The 27,612-nt window shown below is 41.1% G+C and overlaps 1 protein-coding gene across 3 annotated transcripts in view; it reads left to right on the forward strand.

Annotated features, from left to right (window-relative positions):
* KIF26B (kinesin family member 26B) overlaps window positions 1–27,612 on the forward strand; it is a 563,425-nt gene that overhangs the window by 194,681 nt on the left and 341,132 nt on the right. The window contains exon 1 of one of the 3 annotated variants that reach the window (XM_054694958.1): window positions 3,531–3,552. The exons of 1 other annotated variant lie outside the window; for it this stretch is intronic. The gene's annotated coding sequence lies outside the window, so the exon portion shown is untranslated. Of the gene's footprint in view, window positions 1–3,530; window positions 3,553–26,516; window positions 26,539–27,612 lie in introns of those variants that run through there. One more of the 3 variants, XM_054694957.1, reaches the window with a different exon arrangement.

The following is a 27,612-nucleotide window of genomic DNA, read 5'->3' on the forward strand; positions in this document are numbered from 1 at the left end:
ACTAGCTGGTGGCCTGAGGAGGGCTGTCAGGTCCGGAAGCTGTCTTCCCTAGCAGGGAGGTGTGGACTGAGAGCTTCAGGTGAGTTGGGATGGGTGCAACAGCATAGCTCCGTGTGAAATTCCTCACAAAGAAGCCCAGGAGCAGGCATTGGATGGGCAAGCTGGCAGGAGGCCCATGGCAGGCTGCCACATAGCGCCTGTGAAGACGAGCAGCAGGGAGACCAGCATGGGGGTGGGGGTGGGGGTGTCAGATGAGGTCTGATTTATTCTCTCATTCTCTTAATGATTTCAAATTAAGTGTTAAGAAAGACATGCTCACAAACAAGGTGGGGGAAACCCCAACAAAGACAAAAAACCTGGGGGAAAGATGGGAGGGAATAGAGATCCTGAGCAGGCTGGAAAAATGCACCCAGGTGACCTGAAACCAGTCTTGAAATGCTGATATCCAGGAGGGAGAAGCCTCAGAGCAAGAATGCAGAAGTGATTTGGGGGTGTGGGAAAATGTGATATGATATAATGGTGGACAGGACCTTAGCAACTTGGGGTGACAGAAACCCAAGCACCTAATCTGCCCGAGTGACAAAGACCCTGGAATCCCATTCTTACTAGAAAAGTCTGACCCTGAACTGATGTGCATAAATGTCAAAGGCTTCTGGGGAGCCTGTGACAAGCTGCTGAGGGTCCTTCAAAGGTGAATTTAGAAGAATTTCATAAATTAACTTTGAGGTGTGCCAGGGCCCAAGCTGAGTAAACCTAGAGCTTTTGGCACTCTATATGTTAAAAATAAAAGAACAAGAAAACCCTTTAATATCAAAACTCTAGCTGAAAATTAGATTTGAAATTTGATGAAGGAAATGAGAGGTAACCAAATTTGTTAAAATGTTTCATCCATCCTAACATAAGGTTCTGTCCATGGCAGACACCTGGATTACACTGTCTGTGAGACAAGGTTCTGGAGGAGCCGGAGGCTGAACTTGGGAGCTGTCACAGACAGTGGCTGTGGCTGTGGCTGTAGAGGAAGGGCTTTATTTTCTGTGGTGGCCTGTGAGGTATTGTGTCTTGTTAGATTGATAACTGGAAGTAAATGACCTTGAATATATATCTATGATAAAGTATTCACTATGCAGTATAATATAATGTGCATAGTAATAAAATAATGCACACAATATGACATTGTATTCTTTTTACACATGCAGGAAATGCAGGCAATTTTTGACTGAGTTTTTGTGTTTAGACAGAGGGTACATTAGGAAGTACAATAAGTACATGATTATGAACTGGGTTAAGCAACTGCGAAATCTTCGAAGGATATTCGTTTGTTGGTGGTTGGAAGAGTGTGGATGTAAACCTTTCTCTGAACTGCTGTAAATTCATTCAGGCAGGTGACTGAAAATGACATAAGCCCCACCAGTCTCCCACAGGTCAGGTGATAGTGGGTGTAACATTTCATAATGGAACACAGGTTCTCACTATCAGTGAGCTTTCACCTCCCAGCTCTGGACTTGTAGGTTGAAATATTTTCTTTCTTGTATCTCTGGATGTCAGAAGTGAGCTCTTCCTTTTCACTTTTATTTTTCTCTAGCAAATTCTTTACTGCAAGAGATTTTGTTTGGTCTTGCCTGCCTCCCCCAGTTTTTATTTTTTTTTCAGTCCCCTTCTGTCTCCTGACTTCTCACCATGGCTAACCTTTTACTACTGGCCACCAGGAAGCCACAAACATTTTAGGTTTCACAAAGGGTTATGGGGTCCTTACACCCATCTGTTATGTTGTCCATGCTTTGTATGAGACCCTGAGGAGTGCTGGCTGCTTCACTAGCTCCCAGTACTGTAATTGGTTTCTGGTTATAACTCATCATTTTGCTGTTCTTTGCAAGTGGTGTCTGTGGTTTTCTTACCCCACACTACCTCTCCTCTGCCTTGGGGTAGCTTTTGTTGGTCAATGGCAGGGGTGAAGGACAAGTTCAGAAATGGGAGTGCACTGCTCAGGAACGTCTTCTGCAGAGACTTTCTGGTTTTGGTATGGCTCTGTGAAACGATATCCCCAGAATAAGGCCAAGCATAGATATTCCTTGATGGGGTTATGTCCTGAAAATATCGTACATCAAAATTACATTTAATACAAATAAACATAACATAGCCCACCTACCTTGAAAAGGCTCAGAACATTTATATTAGCCAGTACTTGGGCAAAATCATCTAACACAAGCCTGCTTTATTTTTTGAGAAAATTATACAACTTTATTAAAAATATTGAAGAGAGCCCAAATAAATATGTTTATGAATGAAAAAATAATGAATGTTAGTTATTATTGCCATTGTTATAATGTGTTTGTCCTTGATGGTCTTCATCCTATCTTCTTTCCCTCATTTTCTTTTAAATTTTTCCTTAATGAGTTATCTGTTGCTCTATTGGTTTCTTTGTTTCTTTGTTTTTGTTTTTGTTTTTTAATTTTACTGCTATTTAATTCAAAGGTATTTCATGTATTCACAGATATGTACAACCACTACCAGAATCAGTTATAGAACATTTTCATCACTCCAAAAAGATGCGTTGCCTATTTTTAAATTGGGTCATTATTCTTTTTATTTATTATAGAGTTGTAATAGTTCCTTATAGATTCAAGATAGAAGCCTGGTATCTGTTATATGACTTGAAAATATCTTCTCTCATTTTGTGCGGTGTCCTTTTTAACTAAACTCTTTTTTAAAAAAATCCATGAAATACCATTGTTTTGTATCCTTGTTAATTTTTTGACAGTATCGACTTCTCCCCTCAGTTGTGGTCACCGTGGCCACAGAGCCTGTTTTATAATACGGTGTTGACTGTCTCATGCAACATTGAATACTGCACTGAAAGTGACACAGTGTGGGTTGTTTGCACTCACGATGGGGTGCTGGCAGGGCACTGTGGCTCACTGCCGCCACCAACATGAAAGAATATGATGCCACATCCTGCCAGCTCAGGTGAAGACCAACCTCATAACCTGGGCAATTAAATTCAGAATTCAAAATGTGGTTTCTATTGAGCGCACAAGTCTTTCATGCTATCTTAAAGTCGAAACAGGAACCATTGTAGGTTGGGGACTGTTTATATAGGCCAGAGTGCGAGAATAAAGCTACCATGATGCTGCAAAAGGATATTTGGGCAGCAATAATCAGAGGCCTGGTGGAAGATAAGAAAGCAGAGTCAGCAGGCAAGGGAAAAGCAGGACAGACACACTGTGGATGAATTAATGTAAGATGGGAATTCATAACAGATACATGGCTATTCATCTTCAGAGCAGCATTATTCACAGTAGCCAAAAGTCATAAATGGATAAATAAAATGTAGTACATACATACATACAATGTACATACATTGTATGTACATACATGCAATGAAATATTACTCATCTTTAAAAAGGAATGAAATTCTGAAATGTTAAAACCTGGATGAAGATTTTTTTTTTAGTAATCAGTAAATTATATGTTTTTTTTTTTTTTTTTTTTGCTAGGCATTATTTGTAGAAGACTTAATGTTAAGTGAAATAAGGCAATCACAACTGGACAAAGGTATGATTCTATTTCGATGAGTTCCAGAGTAGCCCAATTCTTTTTTTTAAATATATTTTTTAAAGGTTTATTTATTTATACAAGAACTAGGGTACAGGTCAGATGTGTGGGAGGGTGAGAGGATTCACCAGAGACAGAGCAGGGAACAGAACAGGCAGACTGACGAAATACACTGCTGAGGGGAGCAGCGGGTGAGACAGGAGAGGTCTACCCTGCCATCTGGATATCTCCGTGGCCAGTGGGGATCGAACTGGCACTGCAGAGGCTGCGGACAGCTTCACAGCACTGCGCTCAACCACCTGCACCACCAGGGAGGCCACCAGAGTAGCCCAATTCTTGCAAACAAAAAGCATAATGATGGTTGCCAGGGGCTGAGAAGAGGAGACGATGGCGAAGTTATTGTTTAATTAATGGTATGGAGTTTTTGTTTGGGAAGATGAAAGAGTTCTGGAGAAGGATGGTGGGGATGGTTGTATAGTAATGTAATGTGCTTCATGCCACTGATTTGTGCACTTAACAGTGGCTAAAATGGTAAATATTATCTTACGTCTGTTAGATCACAATTTAAAAAAAAGATTTTCTTTTTTTTTAATTTCCATTTTCCATTTTTAGGTACTTCACTTTTAACCTCTGCAGATCTTTAACTTAAATATCTCCCTTATGACTGTGTGTGGCAGTGGTGCAGGGAAATTATTTGGGACTCAGAGGAAGCAGGAAAGGAAAGTTCGGTGTTCTCCTATTACACATACACCGAGGTTCAAGAAACAATGTGTGTGGGAGTCCATGATGACCGTTCTCATTTTCATTTTGCAGAGGAAGTGGTAGTAACTCCCTTTAAATGCATCTTGCCTCCTACAAAGCAGCTTTAGAATCTACACTGACATATTTCAAGCAATGCCATAACTGCCTACTAACTTTATTTGTGTTTTGCTCATTCTTAATGCCCAGGAATGTTATTAAAATGTTCTTTCCTGTTCTTAACTAACACTGTTTAGTCCTTGTAGTCTGGTTGATTAATGGCAGGGTAATTGCCCTTCAGTTCTTTGCCTTCAAAACAATGCCACCTGGGTCTTTACTGCCCTCAAAGCAGATGTCTACTGCAAAGTGTGAAATTCCGACCAGTTCAGCTCCTCCCCCTACAACACATAGGTGAGAAGCCACTGGGGTGCACAGGAAGGACACCAAAGCAGGCAGCCCTGCAGGAGCCTTCAGAAGAGTGACTCTAGACCTTCCCCAGATTAATTATGACTGATTGGCTGAGCTAGTGCTCCCTGGAAGATCAGAAAAGAATCCTTTTCTGGTAAGGAATATGGGCAGCTGAAGGGACAGAAAAAATCCCCAAGAATGGGGGATAAGTTTGTCATAGAGTCTGAAACCTGTGACTGTTAGTTTGTTCTCTAGTCATGGCGGCATTTTTGTGCATTCAATATGTGTCTACCTTTGCCAACCACTTTCCATAACCACCCTCATGTCAGCTTCATAGTAACCCTGTGAGGTGTGTATTATTGTCATTTCATTTTTTGTAGATGAGAAAACCAAAGTGCAAAGAAGTTAAGTAACTGGACCAAGGTCACACAAGCATTCCATGTCAGAGCTCGGATTTGAATCAGATGAGTTTGATTCCAAAACTTATGTCCATAAACAGGCTAAGAACTGGAGCTAACCTGGAGTTGCTGGCATGTTCTAGAAGGTCTGTGGTATCAGTTATCCTTATGAAAGTAGAATAAAAGCAGTGGGGCCACGGGCTATTGGAGTATCTCTGTCCTTTCCTGTCCTGCTTGCTTACAGGCTCTTGTGGACTGTCTGTCTGGTCTCCGGATTCTGCTGCCCAGCTGGCCCCTCTGTGCCAAATGGGAAAGCATAATTGGGCTGTCCAGCCCACAGAGTAGCCTTGCTACCTGGGACATGGTTTGGTTGGCCTCCTTGGTTCTCCTCCCAACCCATTTTCAACCCCAGAGTGCCCTTTCCTTTCAGGTGTAGTCTTGGCCTTGTAGATTCCTGTATCTGGTTTACCTGTGGCCCAGGACCGTGTTGTACACATGCACATGTATGTGTTGTAGTTGATTCTAGTATCAAACATAATGACATATCAGAAGGTTGGTTTTCTTAACCTGAGGAATTGGCATCTTTGTGCTGGATGAGGCACTTGAATCTGGAAGGGGCCAAACAGTGGGTTAGGAGGGTTGGTAAGGAGTAAAAACTGGAATTCCCTGTTCACTGTTTCCTGAAGGCAAAGACCACTCCTCCACAGCAATTGTTGCTCTGTTGTGCATAGCTCTTGCCTTTGTGCTCTAAGGATGCTCTCTTAGAAGAAGCACAATCTGCTGTTCCCAGGCACAAGAGAGGTGAAAGAGACAAGGGTGGGCCATGAAAAGGATGCCCCGGGGATAAATAGGTGAGTGTGCAGAAGTGAGGGACACACTGCCAGGCAGTAAGTCATGGCTGATGGTGCCCCAGGTCCTGGCTGCTGAATGGTTTAGACGGGCAGGTGAATCTTCTCTATCTGATAATGATTATCTTCTCTGTATGTGGGGGTGGTGCAGCTCCAGGGGCACTGGTGCTCAAGAGAATGGTGGCGGGGCAGGGGGGGGGGTATTCTTGGGCTATGGTCTTTTTCTATTTTTTCTTACTCACCTTTTGGTTCAGCAGCATGCGTTTGGCCTTACCACTACTGCTGGTTCCCTGTGAGTTCTCATCCATTCTTTTTTCAAAGTGCTCAGGGACACACTAAGCCAACTTCATTAAATTGGAAAGACTGGCGTTTTGCTAAGTAGTCAATTTTAAGTGAAACTGAAACCCAGGCTAGGATTTTTGGTTCACCTCCCAGATCACAGGAATTTATTGCCTCATTAACAGTCAAATAAGCAGTTTTAAATGATCCAAGAACAGGCTGACCACTTGGAATCCAGGGATTCTTCTAGGCCTCTAGTCTTGTAGGTAGTTTGACATAATTTTGCTTCCAAGGGGGCCTTACCGTGGGGAGAAAGGAAATCGGAAATGAGATGCAAAGAGAAAATTGGAGTGTGTGGGCATTTTAGTTTATCAAACAGAAGTAGATTTAACTGTGTATGGATGGGGTGGGAGGCATTTATAAGTTTTCTGACTACAGATTGTTGGTCCTTTAAGCTGGTGAACTCAAAATACTTAGGAAGTGTGTGAGGAGCCATGCATCTTTAGTGATTTAGATATGTTTCTATTTTAGGGCAAAGATGATTGGTAGATGTTGTAATGGTCTGTCTCCCATGGCTGTAATATAAGTTCCTTGATGGCTGTTTTTGTAGGTGCTTGTTTGGTGCTAATCTTTTGTTCCCTAACATATTGTAAGACTGAGAAGAGTAAATGATACATAGAAAATACAATAAATATTTGTTGAGTGAATGAATAAATGACTACATATATGTGTGCATGCACGTGTGTGTCTAGGTAGGTGTACATACACACACAAATGACTAACATCTCAACCAAAGTAATTTCTCTAACACCCTTGAATATGTAAAATAAATGAACAATGAAAGCATAGTCCATAGGGCCATGGAGCAGCCCCACGGAGGTAACAACACTCAAGCTGTGTTTCTTTATGCCTAAGAGACACTTTTCATCCTTCACAGCCAGGCCTACTTTATTTATTTATTTATTTTTTTAAATATTAAATTTTATTTTTATATTCCCCCATACAATGCCAGGCCTACTTTAGATACTGTTCTTGGCATGGAACAGATCAAAAGTGGCAAATTAGAGATAGAGATAATCACAAAGACAAAACCAACAAAATGACAACTAACAGCTTGACAGGAGGAGAGACAACAAGCAGACCCTAGTGCTCTCAGTGCAGCCTTCTGGAACCAGTCGGTTTAGGGCACGTGCCCTTTTTACAATTCACTATCCCTTTGGACATTACATCATATGGCATGATATAAAGTTAATATTTGTAGTAGACACTGAATCATGAAAAGCTTAAGTTATGTCTCATAACTTTGTGATAAGACAAAGTCACCTCTGATTCTTTAGAAAAAGTCCTTTGGAATAGTTTAAAGAGCTGTTTCTTAAAGAGTGTGTGCTTCCATTATCTATACCAGGAGGCAGTATATTGTGGGCTGTCAACCAAATCCAACTTGATACTTGTTTTTATAAATAAAATGTTGGAAACAACTGTGTTCATTCATTTACATATTGTTGATGGCACCCTTTTGCATTAGAGCAACACAGTTGAGTAGTTGCAACAAAACTATATGACCAGCAAAGCCAAAAATATTTATTGTGTCGTCCTTTATAGAGAGCTACATGCTGAGTTCTCTTTATGAGTATATCTAATTCTCTTGCATATATTATCAAGTGATCCATATAGATGAGTGTACATATATCACATACTTCTGTGTGATAGAAAGCATAATTAAATGGTAAGCATCACATTTTCTTTGCTTCTCAAACCTACCTCTATAAAAGAGTTTAGATCAAATTAGCATTTATTTTCTTGTTTCATTCAACTGATAGTATGTTGTGATCTCTGACCCAAAGGGCAAAGACATTCTGGAGAACTCTAGTACCATTAGAAATCTCACTGCACATTCACTGTCCTTTGAATAGGTCCTTTAGTATAGGAATATTGATCATACTCAAAGCTTTTATAAGATAGATGTCCTTGTAGGGTAAAGGGTTCAATGATTATGCATCTCAGATGACCTAAGGTCTTGTGGATAGTCAAATGGTACTGGAAGTTGATTGCAACGGCAAGAAATATTGTATGCTTCACCAGGTAGAATTTTGCTTTCAGATTATTCTTGTGCCCTTTGTCATGTAATTAATGGAGGAAGTTTCTCCAGCTAAGCAGCCATACTGATTTATTAGTTTGTGCTGATGTGGCTCTGTCACATCAGCATTAGCCTTCATTAGTTCTTACTTCAATATATACCTTTTGCTCAGTCTAGCTAGTATACTCATTTTATTAATTTCCAAGTACTAAGAGCCAAGATTCATTATGGAATGTAGGTCTTAGAGATTATAGAAGTAAAATACGTATATGTATCATTAAAATAAGCACAAAAACTGGATTTGGGGTGGAGAAGGGAGTGCCTTTTTATTGAGATATAATTCATATGCCAGCAAATTTACCCTCTTAAAGTATACAATTCAGTAGTTTTTAGCATATTTTCAGAATTATGCAGCCATCTGTTTTGCAGATGTTTGGTTCCTTTTTGAGGAACTCTGTGATCCATACGAAAGTGCTTACTAGAGTTATATAGAGATCTACACATTAATGCTTTGTCAAGATTTACTGAATGGCCTATATGCTACAGTATTTCTCTACATGGATTCTGACAGTCCTAGGTTTTCCGCATTTATGTTATACATCAAATTACTCATCCCAGTTGGAAAGAGTCAGTGAATACCAGGCTCCAGTGTCTTAACACCTTTATCCTAACCTCAGATCTAACCTCAGATCCCAGGCGTTTGACCAACCTTCCCACCTCTAGAAGTTATTCTCCTTCCATTAAAGTGAGACAGAGAGCATACCAAGAAATGACATACTGCTCTAGCTGAGCCAGAGTTGTCATAGAAATCTATATTGAAATGCAAATGGAACTCACCCTGCTTTTCTATAGCCCCCATCCCTAAATCCTTATCCTAAAGGGTCTTGTGCAAAGTGACCATTCATTTGTTTACACGCTCACTCATCCATTCATGAGTACTTGTTGAGACCCCACTGCATGTGAGGCACCACGTGCTAGAGACTCTGAATGCAGAGGTAAAATAGACAGGATCCTACTCTCCTGAAGTTCATATTTCAATGCCTACAAGACATTAAATGCCTAATTACTCAATTAATTATGCAATCAGAGTGTGATGGGTGTGCCAAAAGAAATATATATGGGTATTATGATAGACGGGAACAATCTGGACTGGATTTAGTTTGGAGGTGGGGAAGCATAGATCTGAAGGCTAAATATGGTATGAGAAGGAGGGAGCTACATCACAGCTTGCAGGCAAAGGAAGGATTTTGAATAAAGCAATGAAAATTTCCAAAGTCAAAAAACAAAAAAAAAGCCCTCTGATTTGAGTAGTCAGGGGACTAGTATAGAGCTGGATGATTTATTGCAGTCATCCAGGCTTATGGTGGCCTCAATGGCTAGGGTGGGGATAGTAGTAGAATAAGGTAAATATAAAATATATTTAGAAGATGGAATTGAGGGAATTAGAGGACTTACTTCATGCCATTCATTAATGTTTGATTCCTACAATTAGAATCCATCCTCCTTTCCCAAACTTTGCCCCTGAAATGTCCATGATTTTCATTTGACTGAGTATGCGCCAAGTCATTCAGGGTCTGAGAGTTAAGTGGAAGTCATCTTAGGGAGGTACAGAGTTGTGCCAATACTGTCAGAGATCCCTGGCCTGGTATGTAAAAGGAGGTTTGACCAGATCACTTTCTGAGTTTTTTTCCAGGAGCTCACTAGCCCTAGAAAAGCCGAGGTCCTGAGAGACTGCAAAATCTCCAGGAAACCAGAGAAAGTCATAGGGAGGTAAAAACTCGTTCATAAACTTTCTTCAATGCAGTAAACTACATTCTCCCCATTGAAAAGTTCCTCCATCTTTTTAAGCATCTGGATGGTATATCTCACTTCCTAGCTGGCTGAATGTCACTCGTTGGGGCAGAACAGGGAGGCGGAGGCACGGCTGTGTTGTGTCTGAGCTCTTGGCCTTCCTAACATGCCTGACTTGCCATCATTGCCCCCTCCCTTCCCTCAGGGCTAACCTGGCATTTTACTATGGGGATGGCAATTTTCTTTTTACTTCAGTTTTGGATTTTCAAATTCTCAGACTGCAAAATGAGTTGGAAAGTAATCCTTTGTTTCCTCTTGAGTGATGAATAAGAATTTGTGCTTGGGAGACCACACCAGGTAATTAACTGGAATAATTCCCCAGATCTCACTGCACTTTGGCTGTATGCGTTTAATTGCGTCTGAGCCCTTGGTGGATGGTGGATGGATTGTGTCTGCAATTGGTAGTAGAATACAGTCCTGGCTGTGTAAGATTTTTCACACATTTAACCAAGTAAATGGTTTCTTGCCTTCAGCATGTTTTATTTCAAGACCAGCAGCCATTGCAAGATGCAGAAATTAAAAAGACATTTGAGTTGGAGGGTTTTCTGTATCAGAGACCCAGAAAAGTACAGAGATAGTGATTTTAGTGTTTTTATATGAAATTGCTTTTTCAAAGATTAAGTTGTTTGAGAATATTGATGGTTAAAGCAGGAGAGGGCAGTGTAGATGGGGAAAGGATAGGTCTGTCACCCAAAGGTGGGTCCCAGTGTATGGTTTCTAATCATTTTGCTTGCTCCCTTTCTTCTGGAGTTGATACTGTTTTTTCCCAATGACTAGGGACCTGAGAGAACTACAGAGATCATTGCACACTTTCTCAGCAATCCAGGCCAGCGCACAGAATTAGAATTCAGAGCTCCAGAACCCAGGGAGGTAATGATCTTGCTGGATGGGGCTTTTGTCTGTGGAGTGAGAGATAGACAAAGGGGAGGGAAAGAGAGGAGACCTTTATTTAAAACAGAATTTGGAGATTAAGAATGTAGACTCATGTTTATTTTGGAAATAAATTACCATAAATATGTGCATTCCACGTGTCTACCTTCATTGCTTTGGCTGAATTTGAAACATAAAGTTCTCTGGTATCTTTCTATATTAATTGCTTGGGTGTGATGCATTGGAAGGAGATCATTAATACATTGCATATGGGAATCATTTCAGATTTCAGATTAGACCTGGCTAATGACTTTAATACATAAAAACTGTTGAAAATAGCTTAGGTTACATAAAATCTATTTTTTCCTGCCATGATATTCATGGCAAATAATCTCCATTTAGCCTCTGCTCTGCCAAGGTAATTATTATCTTTTACACATTAACACCTATGACAAATAAGCACATTGAAGACCAGTGGGAAAATTAACATATTTTTCGTCAAGTTCTTGCTAAATTCTTTAACTTTAGATTTTTCAGTTTTAGCAGTAAGTAGGGGAGAAGTCATCTTTGTAATTGATGTTTAAACATAAATTCTTTTCTCCTAATTGATAACGACCTCATTCGTGCCAGGAAAAAGAGCCAGTTTATTATTCTTGTCAAAGCTTGATGTTTTTGACAGACCAAGAGCCTCAAGTAAAATGGATATATTTGGCTATAAGATGTTGACTTATAATTCATGAAACTTCAGCCTCCCACCTGTGAAGTAGAAAAACTGGCAGAGATGTGGTTTTGATCTACGTAGTGAAAGTCAGGAAACAAACAAGAAAACCTTGGTTCTGCTGTCATCGTGTTCACAAAAATCCAGAATATTTCCTACACATCCAGTCTTCTGTAGCAGGAATACAGGAAAGGCCAGGCTTGTGGGTATCTCCCTGGCCAGTTGGGAATCGAACCCGCGCTGCAGAGGCTGCGGACAGCTTCATAGGGTGGCGCTCAACCACCTGCGCCACCAGGGACCCCCCCACCCTTGTCCTGTTTTAACCAGACCTAGCTTCCCTAACTTCCTCCCCTCCCCGGCCCGCTCCCCTTTTCCTTCCCCTTCTTTCAGCATCTTTGTATTATCTTGTTTGAAAAACCAAGATCCTACCCTCCTAAAAGCCTTTCATAACAATTTATCATGTATAGGAATGATGATAATGAATTTTTCAGTACTGGGACAGGGCAGTCTTTCCACCAGTTTGGGTGATCGTGGAGTCCTTTCCTACTTGAGTCATTTCTAAGTAAATTGTCACATTGCTGGTTCCAACATGTTTCTTGTTTTTCCTGACCCACTGGCCTTCATCCAGCATTTGCTTCCACTTAGATGTACAGTTTCTTCCCCAGTGCGTGAGAAACTTCAGGACCATTCAGACCGCATATCCCAACCCCGTGTTTCTCAGTGGTGTCATGCTGGGACAGCCTTCTCAGAATGGCACTTTTTGGATCTGTTCATGTAAAATGCCAGTGAGTCTACTCTGCATCCCCCTTCCGCTCCCCACCAGCCTAGGTTGGCTCCCCCTACCTTCTTCCTCCTAGTTCCCCACCTTCAGGCCTACATACACACAATTTACCTGATCTGGGAGGAGTTTGATGACACGATCGCCTCCTCATACATAGATATGACACTCAATATATATTCTGAGACATTCCCAGTAGTAGTGATGAGTTTTTGCTCTCTGGTCTCCCTTGGCGCAGTCAGCCTTGTGGTCATTAGCTCGTATTTGAATGTCATCTGTGGCAGGCTAATTACTTTGGCTTCTTTATTTTATAACAAAGAGGGGGCCCCATAAGCCCTCACCCTGCTTTTATCCTCTGTCAGCTGGAGTGAAGTTCCTTCCAGAGCTCTCCCCTTCTACAACTTCATAGCCTCACCCCACAGTTGTCTGAGAAACGTCAGAACCAAACATGTGGAGCCTTTTATTCCCATTGCTGTCTCTTCATAGGGAGCCAGTGACTAACTCCACAGTGCCCTCCTCCTGTGTCCCCTGTCCACAACCATTTTTACTGGAATTCACAATTTGTAATAAGCAAAATTCCTTATACTCTTAACCTCATCTGAAAGGTCCCTTTACGTTTTCTTCTTGACTGTCCCTACAGTGCTCTTGGTCTCACCTACTTTATCTACCACAACCTGAACCACTGATTCAGTGCTAGATTTCTTTGTTTCTTCCATGTCATCTTCCCCCTTCCTTCAGATCCCTAGCTTTCACATCTCAAGCCATCAGATCACCGTGGCCATCATCTACCCATCTCTGCTTCATGCCACCTCCTTCTGTGTGGGCTTTAGCTGCCACCACACAACCCTACTTGTCTGATAATGTTTGATGATTTCAGTGTTTTTGTAGAAGAGCCTTCCAGTCCCCTTCTTTTTCACCCCTTCATCTCTCTTCTTCCAGTAACTTCAACCTTGTAACTATAATGGCCGATCACGTGGTCATTAACATTCACTGGCCCAGTTCCATTGTCTCATTTCAGCCATACCATTCTTTGATCACTACCTTTTTCTTGCTCACTACTTCTAAAACTTCTTCCATCCCAGTGAGGCCTCAAAATCCATCCATCCTACCACTTCTCCTTTCTTTCTCATCTATCTCATAACTTCCCTTCCCTCTATATTGAGAGTCCTTGGTCATCCGCTGTCATCTTTCCCTTGCATTAACATGTTATAACTTTTACTTCTTTGCCCCTTTCTGTCTTTATCCCACTCTTTTTGCAAAGCTGCACCCTTGGTAAAATCCAGTTCTTTGCCTACTTTCACCCCACATCTACATGACCCAACTGGGTAGAGTGAAATATAAAATCTAGGTGACTATTATCATTTTCGGATCATTAACCTCACTCACATGGGCTCTTGGTCCTGACTGTCAATCACCCTGTTTACTCTCAGTTCTCCTGGTCAAATGTTTCTACATTTTCCCTCTTTCTTTTTAACCTCTGACACTTCTTTCACCATCTTCCTCTCAGCAGAATTTTCACAGGCTCCCACCTACCCAGGCCATCATCTTCTTTACTTTCTTTTTTTTTTTAAGATTATGTGTTTGTGCATACAAGAGCTGGGGTGCAGGCCAGAGGTGCGTGTGTGGGGGTGGGGCATGAGAGGATTCACTAGAGACAGAGTTGGGAGCAGAATGGGCAGCTCTATTGAAATATACTGCTGAGGGGAGCAGCCAGCAGACTAGACAAGAGAGGTCTGCTGAGCTCCTGGTCGGTCGGGGCTAGAATTTATGCTGCAGAGGCTGCAGATAGCTTCACGTGCTGTGCTTAAGCCCTTATACCACCACGGAGGCCCCATCTTCTTTACTTTCTTCCTGGTACTCTAGATGGGATGCTCATCACACTTGAAGGCCAGGCATTCCACTTGGATTCCAGACCTTCCCTCTGACTTGTTCAGTGACACCTTCAGCAATTTCCCTTCTTTCTGTATCATTTCTTCCTTTTCTGTTGGATCAGTTCTTCTAGAGTGCAAAATGATGTTACAGCTACTAAAACAAACAAACAAACAAACAAACAAGCTCTCGACCTCATATCCCTTATTAGTTGCCCTCTTATACCTTTGATTGCCTTTGTAGAAAATTCATTTTAAAAAAAGAGAGCCCTTTTTTTATTGTTTCCAGTGTGTCATCTCCACCCTTGCTTGAACTTACTCCATTCCACCTTTAGTGTCTCCTCTCCACCTTTCTTGAGCTTACTCCATTCAACCAAAAGCTCTTATAAAGATCATCAATGATAGTGAGTTTATATTTGTAATAGATAATAGTTTTGATATGAGTCTACATTGTGATATGATTCTACATTCATTAGTTCAACAAGTATTTTTTTACTACCTCCTATGTGACACAAACTATTCTAAGTGCTTTATACATAAACATAAACCCATAAGGTAGGTACTATTATTTTGCCCATTTTATGGAAAAGGAAGCTGAGGGACAGAGAGGTTAAAAAAATATACACTCTACCACGTAAATAGTAAACAAAAATAGTGTTCATTCTCCATTTTAGTTGACCTATCTGTAGTGTTTAGCAGTTGAACATTTTCTTTCTTAAAATACTTTCGTTACCTTGTGACGAAAATCACTGAATATCACTCTCTTTGGTTTCATTCCTTACCTCATTCTTTGTTTCTTCTCAGTATCTTTTGGTGGTTCCTTCTCATCTCTCCTTGATTAATTCTGGAGAAGCCTGTCATCATACCTTACCTTTTCCCTATCTGTACTCATTCTGTTCGTGATCTCTCCTAGTCTCCTGCCTTTAAATATTGTCTACATACTACGGAGTTCTGAAATTATATCTCTAGCCTGGGCCTCATCCCAGAACTCTAAACAGAATATTTTCCTGACTCATTTTCAACCATTTCCTTCTCTTACTCATCCCCCTCCAGCCATGCTAAACACTTCGCTCTTCCTAGTTGTGCTTATCAAGCTTGTCTTGAGGCTTTCATGAGTATATCTGTCCCCTTCCTAACATGCTTTCCTGAGATGCCTTTTCTCCAAGTTTTTGTTCAAGTGGTCAAGAGGCCACCTCGGAGCAGCCCATGAAAAGGGAGAGCCCTTCACTCCAACTCCAAAAGTGCCTTGTTAGTGGCCCTGCTTTGTTGTTTTCCATGTGTCACCATTTTTTCTCCAGAAAAGAACTAGATGGTGGCAGGAATTTGGCTTTAAATTTTAGACATTTACAAATGCACCTGAAATTGCAATAAAAGATTCAACAACATTTTATAGCATGTTTTCAGTTGATGATAATAGCCAATATTAATTTAAGTAACAACATTAATAAACTATGGTTCTGTTAAAGAACCACAGTATTTTTTTTCAAAGGGAACTGCACTAACCCCATTTTACTACCTTCCTAAACATTGGAAATATATAGTACTCGTTAATATTGAATTATTTAATAGAAATCCCCCCCAAACACCCTGATATTAACTGCGTGGGGTTTAAAGATTTTTTTTAACTATGCCTCATTAATTTCGGCTTAATGAATTAGGTTCTCAGAAAAATTGCCAGGCTTAGCTGAGAATAAATCAGGTTATACTATTTGCAGAAAAAGCAGCTAAAACTTTGCTTGTAAATAATAGCACAGAACGATGTGGTATTCATCAAACCATTGTCTACAGCTGTGCTCTATTTTAAGCTCCCAAACACAGTAGTGTTAATATTGGACCTATCTGTATTGGAAGCTTAAGGAACACAAGTGTGCAGTCCTTTCAGAACATACTCTGGTGAAAATTCTACCAGTCGCACCTGAAGCACATTCACAAAATGCATACTTTCAAAGGCTTTGTCTTAGAGCAATTTTTTAAAACCATGTGGATAACCTCTTGTCTATGTAGTTGGTATTAGAAGAGCTTTTTTTGTATGAATAATTACCCTTTGCATTTTGCCTTGGGTTAAAATCTGGATCAAGGGCCTCCCCAGTGGTGCAGCGGTTGAGCGCTGGGTTGCAAAGCTGCCCGCGGCCTCCGCCGTGCCAGTTCGATCCCCGGCTGCTCCCCGGCCATTGGAGGAGGGTCCCACATGGCGCGCAGACCTCTCCTGCCTCCTGCTGCTCCCCTCAGCAGTGTACTTCAGTCCTCTGCCTGCTCTGCTCCCCACTCTGGCTCTGGTGAATTCTCTCACCCTCCCGTGCTTCTGACTGTACCCAGTGCTTGTATAAACAAAAAACAAACAAACAAATAAATAAATAAAACATGCCTCTATAAAAAAAATAAAGGTAACTTTAAAAAAAAAAATCTGGATCAACTGGTGACTGTGAGGACCACTGGCTGGTGCTATGTAGGTTGGATCCGGTACCGGGCCCAGCCTGTCCAGAGCATATTCTGGGCAGAGCAGAAAGTCACTTTCAGGGCAATGACTAGATGAGGACATGGGTCTTTCCACACCAGAACACCTAGAAAGGTTTCTTGAGAGTACCGCCTATTCCAGCCCAACCAGCTCTCGTAGCCAGAGGTTCACCGAGGATAGGTCCTGTGTGGAGCGTCACAGACCACTGTGAAGCTCTTTGAACTTCTCTGAAGCCTGATTTGTGTATTGGGCAACAGAAATTTCTGCTAGTCCCTCAGAAGTTGGTTAATTAAAATCTTACTCTTGTCCAAAGTATCCTTGCAAAGTGTCCTTGACAACTCCAGCTGGAACTGGAACTGGAATGCCTGCTCCATTGCTGACTTTTTGACCTGGAGTAGACTCAGGTGTGTGTGATCTGGGATCATCAGAACTCAGGTGTGAATGCATCTTGTGCATTCTCCTTGTCACACATGCCCTGGAGGTGTGCTTTCTATTCTACTGGTACCGAGAGCTGAGATCCTGGTCCAATAACCTGGATCGAGTCACTGAGGACAATCACAGGTGGTGGGGCACAGCCCACAGTGAGGAAGGAGAAACCAAAGTGACAAGACAGCCACCCACCAGGCCTGCCTAATTGGAAACATTTCTTGTCTCTGGTCCACAGATTTGAGGTCATTCCCAAATCCCAAATACATGCATATAAAATCTTCAGCTTATATGGATACATAGGCCCTTGGTAACTAATCCCACAACATTTAGTGATTCCCACTGCCTGGCTTGTAAGTGGACTTATAGCAAAGTTCAGTGAGGAGAGGCCGGTGAAGTGACTTCTTATTTCTAATTAGCCTGGGACCTGAAACTGATCTTACTATAGAGAGGAAGAAGCTGAACCACTTCTGGCTTTTCCTTTCCTAACCTACCCAGTGTGATAAATTTAGCTTAGAACATTTCCTATCTTGTGAAGGTTCTGGAAGGAGAGCCAGATCTGATGCTGGACTTGGTGCTTTGATCATGGCCTCTTTCTGGAGCCAAAGGCTTACCTAGGTGGAGAGCTTTTTGGTTCTGTTATTTTGTTCTCCCTTTTGATACTTGGCCCTTGAATTCTTTAGATAAAAACTGTTAAGTGTGTTAAATATTGTAGGACATGGCTTATACCCTGAATTGTTCTTCTTCATGTATTAAATATAGGAAAAATTCATTATTTGTTACACTAGTACATTACATTTGTAGAGTTCTTCACAAAATGCTTCTGATGTCTATGATTCTATTTAGTTGTTACATTAATAGTTAAGATATAAGTGTTATCCCTATCTTACTGATGAGGAAACTAAGGCTGAAGAGGATTAAGTGATTTGGCAACAGCTATGAAATTAGAAAATGGCAAAGCTTAGAATAAAACTCAGGTCTTCAGAATTCAAGTCCTGAGCTCTCTTTATTTTGTCAACTCCTGCATTAGCTTCTCAGATGAAAATAAAATTATGACTTGAATCTTTTAATATAGTATATTTTATAATATTCTGTAAGAGTTGGGACCACGTTTGCTTTTCTATACCTATCAGAGAACCTGACACAAATAGGCATTTAATACAGTTAATACGTGAGTGAAATTAGTGAATGAAGAAGTTAATGAGTGAATGTATTAGACTAATAAACTAGGCAAAAATCTGACATGTGTATAGGAAAATATTATGTGGAAAGAATTTATATGTGAAAGAACCATGTATGTGGGGGAGAATATGCCCTAAATCTTGTGTTTCTTCAGAATAACTGTAAGTATAGAAACTATTAATTCAGTTCACACCATATTTCTTAACATGTATCAAATTGTATTGGTATGTATAATCAAAATCAAAATCAAATCTATGTTTAAATATGTTCTCTGTTCTTATTCTCCAATTCCTACTTCCCTAGGATACAGGGTGCAATTTTTTGATCTTGTATGTTATTGGACTACACAAATCACTGTATGAACAATCTACAGCTTACTCTTTTATACTCGATCCTGAGCAATGGTAAACCCAAGTGGGGGGACAGGTAGTTTCTTCTTACCCTTGGAATCTCAATTCCTGAGCCTGTCTAACCTATGTACTACTTTGCCCAAACCCTATCATCAGATTACTAGTTTTCACTAAGAGAGTTCTAAGTGTCTGTGTAGTAGGGATAAAGAGCAGTGTGGCCCCACTGCTATTCTAAATTGCATTTATAATGTCTTTGCTCTCTACTCTTTCCCTTTGAGTCCATTTATGTTCTTCATGAAATTCACACATCAGGGTTTCCTGTGTTACTGATGCAGTTGTTTCATGTTTTTTGTGCAATTAGATTCCATCAGCAGAAAATACACATGATTGATTGACTCGACTTTATCTCTTGTGGGGCCTTTTAATGACAGTCAAAATTCCCTCTGTAAAAATACAATGATACACTGATCATTTAACCATAGAGCAGATAAGTACAATTGTGCTCTGTCCGATTCTAGGCTCCCACATGCTAGGACTGCTAGAGGCAACAGAGAGAGCAGTCCTGGTTTGTTCACCGTCTCTCTCTCTTTCACATACTAACTTTGGCTGATTGTGGTTGAGCCAATTTGGAGCATCTACAGTGGATCAGAACTTGCAGCTTTGACTTTTGCTGAGATTCTCAAGATGCTGCCAGCTTCCACTACCGTGAGGGTCCCTGAGAAGTCAAAGAAGACAGTAAAGATTGGAAAATTCTTTCCAATCCTTCTATTGGTGGAGGATTGATATAGGGTGGCACACTCTTGGAAACATTCCAAATCTTGGAAACACCCAAGGTCATGTCCAGAATCTCTCACCTCACCTGCTATAACCCCTGTTCAGGATTAATGTGGGAATCTGAAATGGGAGCTCTGGCTGGCTGATCCTCCAACTCTATGGGTATGTAAATAGCTGTGTAGTAACAACTGGCTTCTCAAGAATGATTGCTATTTACTGAAACTGACAGCAAAACATGGTCAAGTTCCAGTATAAAGGTTTCTTGCCCCTTCTGCATCCCCAGTCCTGACACCCTGCCATAGAGCCTTTTCTGTGATGTTTTGCTCATCCCAGAAATTTTTCAGCTCAAACCTTTTCACTAAAGATCATTATAAAAGAAAGATGGGTAGGAATTACTGCTGACTATTCCATGATTAATTTCCCTAATTAGCAATCAAAAGTCTAATAGTGGATGATTAAATTCTGGTTCTCCAAGCCAATATCTCATAACAAGGCCTTAGAATTGTTCCTGTCAGGTGTTGCCAGGACTTCCTCTGCCCAAACTGTGTTGTGTCATTACTAATATATTACAAATGAAAACAAAAACATCCTGTCTACAAAGGCCTATGTCAGGCTGGGCCACTATGGTCAAAGCCTACGGGACATGGTCATCAAACCTAACCCAACTCTGAGTCTGGCACAAGTCTGTGCTACATAAATGTGGTTTTTGTAGGAATAAAGAAATATTTGACCTTCTCTATAATTGCAACAAATTACATCTTAGAGATGACTTTTTCTTAGCGTGGCACTGGTTTTTCTTCTCCAAGAGGGAGACTGCAAAATTACCACCATGTGAAATCTGGCCAGAGGCTTGTAGTGATTTCATAGTGAGAACAGCCTCAGCTGTGCCTTCTCAAACCCAGACCAAGAGGTAGGGATGTAAATGACAGCTTCTCCACGGAGCCAACTAAACCACGACCAGATTAATGGTATCATGTGGACAGGACCCTGGGCCCCACATCAGCTTTTTCTACCACACTCTTGTAAACAACTAGTGGCATTGTCAGCAGTACTGGTCTCACCAGAAAGAGCAGCGACATCTGTGTCTACATTGAGGGGGAGCCAGAGGTTTGGGGAAGGTGGACCCTAACTCTACCGATGTGTGGGATTTTAACAGTCAGGGTCCATGCCCATCTGCCCCTTGTTCATACACATCCTACATCTGATCTGAGTGTCAGCCATGACAAAGAGTCAATATGATGAGATTGTGCTTTTTAGAGTTTAGTTTCTACACTTAAGTGAAACTGAGGTAGATAGAGGGCCAGTCAACCTCTGGATTTAGAACACCCACCTGTTTTTTTTTTTTTTTTTTTTTTCTGTGTTGAGATTCTTATGAGAGTGGTTGAGAAGGAATCAGCAGAAAGGACTTAGGTTTGGGGATTTCAACTTTGGCACAACTGACATATGTCACTGGATTTTTCTTTGCTATTGGGAGTTTCCCTCTGAACACTGTAAGGTTATTTAGCAGCATCCTTCGCCTCTACGCATTAGTTGTCAGTCACCCCCGCCTACTGTGAAAACCAAAAATGTTTCCAGCTATTTCCAGAAGTTGTTTAGAGATCAGAATCATCTGAAGTTACTTGTGGATATTTACCTACAATCTACAAAAATGCTAATCCAAAGAAATATGTGCACCCCCGTGTTTACTGTAGCATCGTTATAGCAGTCAAGAGTTGGAAACAAACTGCCTATTGACAGATGACTGGATAGGCTGGTTGTGAAGATGCATACAATGAAATACTTATTCCACTATAAACAAACAAAAAAGATGAAATAGTGCCATGTGTAACAACAGGGATGTTCCCAGAAAGTATTATGTTAAGTGACATAAGTCAGATAGAGAAATACCCTTTGATTTCACCTCTATATGGTATATATGGAAACCAAAGAACTGAATAAAACAAAAATAACCATCTAGACTATAAGACCAATTAATGGTTACCAGAGGGAAGGATGAATAGAGGTGGGTAAATTGGTGGAAAATGGTCAACTTTATTGTGAAGCATAGAATTGAACATTCAGTGGTGAACTTAATGTAGTATATACAGATACTGATTTTTTAAAGATTTATTTATTTATGCATACAAGAGCTGGCGTATAGGCCAGAGATGTAGGGAGTGAGAGGATCCACCAGAGAGAGTGAGGAACAGAACCGGCCGACTGACTGAAATACACTGCTGAGGGGAGCAGCGGGTGAGACAGAAGAGGTCTGCCTTGCCATGCGGGTTTCTCCCTGGCCCGCCAGGGATTGAACTCCTGCTGCAGAGGCTGTGGATTGCTTCACAGTGCGGTGCTTAACCCCTTGTGCCACCAGGGAGGCCCAGATATTGATTTTTAAGGACACCTAAAACCACATAATATATAATACAATGTTACTTCAATTAAAAGATGATAATAGAATTGTATGGGGGAATATAAAAATAAAATTTAAAAAAAAAAAAAAAAAAAAGATGATAATAGAAAAATGATTTCTCAAAAAAATTTTATCAGGAGTTAACCCTTGGAATAGGGAGAGAATTGGGTGAAAAGATACTTATTTGCCTTAGACCTTTATTTTCTGTCTCCTCCGAGAACCATTTATCATTGTCTTGAATTATTGTCTAGAAAAAACAGCAATCCCCAGGACTGAGGTTTTCAGAGGAGTCATAATTTGTCGCATGAGTGGAGTGTGTCTCTCTAAGGCCATAGATAGGGTTAGGTAATTCAAAGAGAGAGACACATGTCCCTTTTCACTTCTTCATTCTTCTCCCTTCCCCATCTCTGTCTCTGTTCCAGTCCCTTCCTCAGTGAGTGATCCACAGACATTGTTCTAGGCATTACGGAGTCAGCAGTGAACGAAATAGACAGAAGTCCCTGCTCTCATCCAGGTTTCATTTGGTGAGAAGACAGATAATGAATAGGCCCCACAACTATACACTGGGGTGTGAGCTTAATGCAGATTCCAGAATACCACCCTCCAGAGGCTCTGAGACAGAGGGTCAGAGAGCGAGGGCCCAGGATCTGGCTTGTTATCAGCTTCCCAAGTGATTCTGCTGCAGAGGATTGTCTGGAGGTGACACCTTGGAAAACAAGGCCCTGGAGGGATGGCAGGACAAACAAGCTCTCCCAGTCCTCTGAACATACTAAAACCTAGTAAAATAAAAAGGCAACTTCAGTACAGAGAACAAAGAGGTTAAAAATATAAGATGACGGTAGTAGATATGGGAACCTGTAACACTGAAAACAGATTTATTCACTCATTCAACAAATACTTTGAGTGTCTTCAAGCACTGTTCTGGGCATTAGGGAGTCAGCAGTGAACTAAATAGACAGAAGTCCTGCTGTCATCCAGTTTTCCTTTGGTGGGGAGACAGATAATGAATAGACTCCACAACTATACAGTATGTGTGAAGATGACAATGACTATAGAGAGAAATAAGGCAGAGAAAGGGCATCAGGAAGTGTTCGGGTATAATTTGCAATTGCAATTAAGTGGTCAAGGAAGGGCCTGTTTTTAAGGCGATATTTGAATACCTTGAAGGTGTGTGAGACAGAGAGGCAGGTATGTGTAGGGGAAATGTTTTCCACTCAGAAGGGATGGCAAGTGGAATGTCACTGAGGAAGGAGTAGACATGCCTGGTGTGTTTGAGGGGCAGCAAGAAGGCCCTCATGGCTGGAGCAGAGTCAGGGAACGAGAACTAGACCAGAGAGGGAGCAGGAGGTCAGCCCTGATAGCACCTAGTTCAAGGGCCCTGACTCTGAAGGAAGTTGGTCCTGGAGAGGATTGTAAGCTGCCAGGATCAGATTTTAGACTTAAAAAGATCACCCTAACTTGTGTTTTGAGTAGACTCCAGGGGGCAAGAGTAGATGTTATCATTACTATCATTAAAATTATAGCATGGTTCCTGGCCCCAAGGAATTCACTATGATGTGGAGATAGAGCATGTATGACTCAAAACAAGGAAGTGTTTACTATGTGAAATGAGTAACTCACATCAGAAAATGGTGGTGGAAGTCCAATGGAAGGGGACCTCACTTCTGAGGGTCAGACCTCATGGGACAAGTTGGGTCTTGCAATGGATGATAAGACTTTTTTTTTTTTTTTTTAGATTCTTGGTAGTATAACTGACATTCAGTAAACTGTGCACATCTAAAGTGCATGGTCTGAGGGCCTCCCCTGGTGGTGCAGCGGTTGAGCGCTGGGCTGCGAAGCTGCCTGCAGCCTCTGCAGCACCGGTTTGATCCCTGGCAACCAGCAAGGGTCCCACATGGCGCGCAGACCTCTCCTGTTGCGCCCGCTGCTCCTCTCAGCAGTGTATTCTGTCAGTCTGCCTGTTCTATTCCCCGCTCTGGCTCTGGTGAATTCTCTCACCCTCCCACACTTCTGACTGTGCCTCGTGCTGGTATGAATAAATAAATAAATCTTTAAAGTGCAAATCTTTAAAGTTTGATATGTTTAGACATATGGACATGCCCATGAAGCCATCACCACAGTAGTGAACATCCCTGTCACCCCCGGATGTGTTCCTGTGGTTTATAAGGCAAGGTGGGCAGGAACTTAAGCAAAGGTATGGAGGCAGGGACATGCAGGGGCTTTTGTGGGAAAAGGGAAGCCCAGCCTGACTGCACTAGAAGGTCACTTAAGCATCTGAGAGATGTCTCACAGCTACAAGCAAATGATGTGTGGCCTAAAACACTAGGTTTTAAGTTAGGTCACAGGGGAACCAGTGGAAGTATTTAGATTTGTTGTAGGACATGGTCAAAGTAGAATTTATCATTTAAAATGTCATCTTTTAAAACCAAGGTCAGTATAATCATCAAATTTTTGGTGTTTTGTAGTTTTTTTAGTAAGTCCAAGGAAACATAACCAAAATGCATTTATGCAGCATTTCAAGAATACACAATCAATTAAAGAAAAAAGAAAGAATAGGCAAGATCCTAATTAGTTAATTAATCAGATGTTTACTAGACTTGTACTAATTCAACTACTTATAGTAAAAAGAAATCCATTTGCCACCATTTGTAATGCACCTTGGTACATTAAAAGCTGCACAGAAAAAAATACATCTACTCTAGATAGACTTCAATAATTGAAATGTGAAATTTTAATGTGCCATTAGAATCTTGATTCGTATTTCATATTCATAAAGGCCAGCACTTTATTCTTGTGTCATGTTGAATGTAAGCTCTACTGTTAAGGAAAACATTTTAAATAGGTGGTAGGAGTCTGTACTTCCATTCTAAGCTCTTAATCTGTGTGTGAATGCATCCCTTTCCCTTTGGGCTTGGAGATAGGTGGGAGAGCAAGATCTTCAGGTTTGAAGATAACTTCATCAACATGAAATCATCTTTCTCTATATCCTGGCTAAAATATGGCAACTCCTAGGAGATACTGGCCAGATAATGGCTCTGATTCTAACTGGAATGCAGAAAAGACTTTTTGGTGTATTCCCCCTTCTAAGAGAGAAGTGAAGAATACTTTTCAGTTGAGAAGCTTTGTAGTCTCATTTCTATGGAAATGAATGACTCTGGTACTATTTTGCTTTTCAGCTTAGAGAAGTCTAGGGAGCATCTAGTCCAAGTTCAGTGCTTTGAGCTCTGGAATCCAGGATCCATTCTTATTTGGGTTTCTATTAAAAAGACCTTTACTTACCCTAATTGACAAGAGTGTTGATTACCACATCTAATTTACCATCTCTCCCCTCTTACTACAATGTTTGCTAAATCTTCCTGGATAACAGTAACTCCTCCATTCTTATTTGGGTTTCTATTAAAAAGACCTTCACTTACCCTAATTGACAAGAGTGTTGATTACCACATCTAATTTACCATCTCTCTCCTCTTACTACAATGTTTGCTAAATCTTCCTGGATAACAGTAACTCCTAATGTCTTTATCACCATCATCGCCATTAGCATCATCATCTGAAGGTCGATGTGTATGTGTCTATATATGTTACTGTATTAGATACTGAAAAGTCTAACATTGATCATGATTGCTACCATTTATTTAACATTAATCAAGGACCAGGATTGTGCTAAAAATATTACATACATTATCACCTTTAATCCTTAGTTAACTCAAGAACTCATTTAATCCTTAGTTAACTCAGTCCTTAGTCAACTCAATTCCCATTTTCCCATTTTTATGTTGAAGGAGACTGATGCTAGGATAGTTTTTTTGGTTTTTTTTTTTTATTATTAAATATTTATTTATTTATTTATTTATTTATTTATTTATTTATTTATTTATACAAGCACTGGGTACAGTCAGAAGCACGGGAGGGTAAGAGAATTCACCAGAGCCAGAGCAGGGAACAAAACAGGCAGACGGACGAAATACACTGCTGAGGGGAGCAGCGGGCACAGCAGGAGAGGTATGTGCTCCATGTGGGACCCTCGCCGGTGGCCAGGGATAGAACCGGCGCTGCACAGGCTGCTGGCAGCTTCGCAGCCCGGCGCTCAACCGCTGCACCACCAGGCGAGGCCCAGTTTTTTTGTTTTTTTTTTTTAAACAGCTCTTATTGAACACATTTGCTAAGTTATAAAACTAGGGCTTGAACCTCCCCTGCTCTTAACCAAATGTTTCAAAAGAATTGAGACAGTCTTCATGCATCTAGTTGAAAAAGATAAGACACAGACATAAAAAACATTTCTGTGGTGATGGTGTGAAATACCTCACCTATTCTCTTGACTGATTCACGAATGGTTCCTAATAATATTACGTTCTAATTAACGATTTTTCTTTTCTTACCTGCAATGCTTTCGCACGCAGCAGTCAGCAGCCCTATTAATCGCATCCCGCCTGCCTTTGATGCTCCCAGCAGCTTCACTTGTGGAATACCATCATTCAAGTGGGAGCCTCACATGCTGTGGTTAATAGGACCCCATCTCTCTGCTGTAATCCAGAGCAGAATTGCTTAGGCCGGGCGCTGTCACTACATTTCAGGTTAATTTGGTTTCTTATGTAGAACAACTTCAGTCTGACATTTAACATTTCTTCCTTTGGCGATATTTTTGGTCTTTCAGAGCTCATTACTCAGCATGCCCTTACATTCATTCTTTTTCACACACTAAGATCTGTGTTTGTGTGTGATCATCATTACGGAGTGAAGTGCTGTTGGCTCATAAAGCAGGCTAGTAATAATGATGACAGGCCTGGGGTTCAGATGAGGTCTGGTAGGTCAGAGGAGGTTTTCTATTAATGAAGTAGGCCTGTTGCTCCCTCCCAGTCACCAATCTACCCCCTTCCCCTGTAAATTCAGGGCCCGGTCAAGTAGCTAACACCACTGCGGTGGTTATGTCAGCTCTCCCAGCCTCACTTGGAGCAAACTGTAATTAGAACACACCCTGTAACCTCTTTCACACCCCACTTTCTCCCTGTGACAACCACCTATTTTGGAGAATGAGCCATGCCATACAGAGTGAACTGCTGGGACTTTTTCAGTTCATACATGTTGTTGGTGAGAACACATACATGTTGTTGGTGAGAACAGCAGAACCCAAGAGGGTGGCCATTCCCCCCACAGAGCAGGGGGAAAGATTGTCAGATTTCTTCCCTGGCTTCCCTCTAGATAGTCATGTCCTTGTTTGAGGGTCTGGGGGACTTTATGAACAGTGGAAATTAAAAGTACTGAAACTTAGTTATCAGTCAGTTCTGGTGGATTCAGCATGACAACTGGATGAGTAGAGACTCACATGGGAAATGTTGTGGGTTAGAACGACCTTTTGTGTCCCTGTGATCTTCCACATTCCTCCAAGCACCTGTGGCAATGAGATGTAAAGGTCAGGGGACATCAGATGAGCATCATGGAAAAAAAATCTTCCTGAGGAAGAAGTAACATGTGCTAGTTGCCATTTTGTGTGACTCCTTAGATTCCAGGTGTTTAAATGCTCTTTTCTGCCCAATGGCTAGTTAAAACTGGTCAGATTACTTCCTCCTTTCTTCTGGAATTACCAAGGCAGAGTGTCAGGTAAATGATAGTCAGGCTTTTCTGCCCTCCCGCCGTTAGGATTTATGCTG

The sequence above is a fragment of the Talpa occidentalis genome, unplaced genomic scaffold (genome assembly GCF_014898055.3).
Source record: "Talpa occidentalis isolate TD23 unplaced genomic scaffold, MPIMG_talOcc4v2.1 talOcc4.14, whole genome shotgun sequence".
NCBI lineage: Eukaryota > Metazoa > Chordata > Mammalia > Eulipotyphla > Talpidae > Talpa > Talpa occidentalis.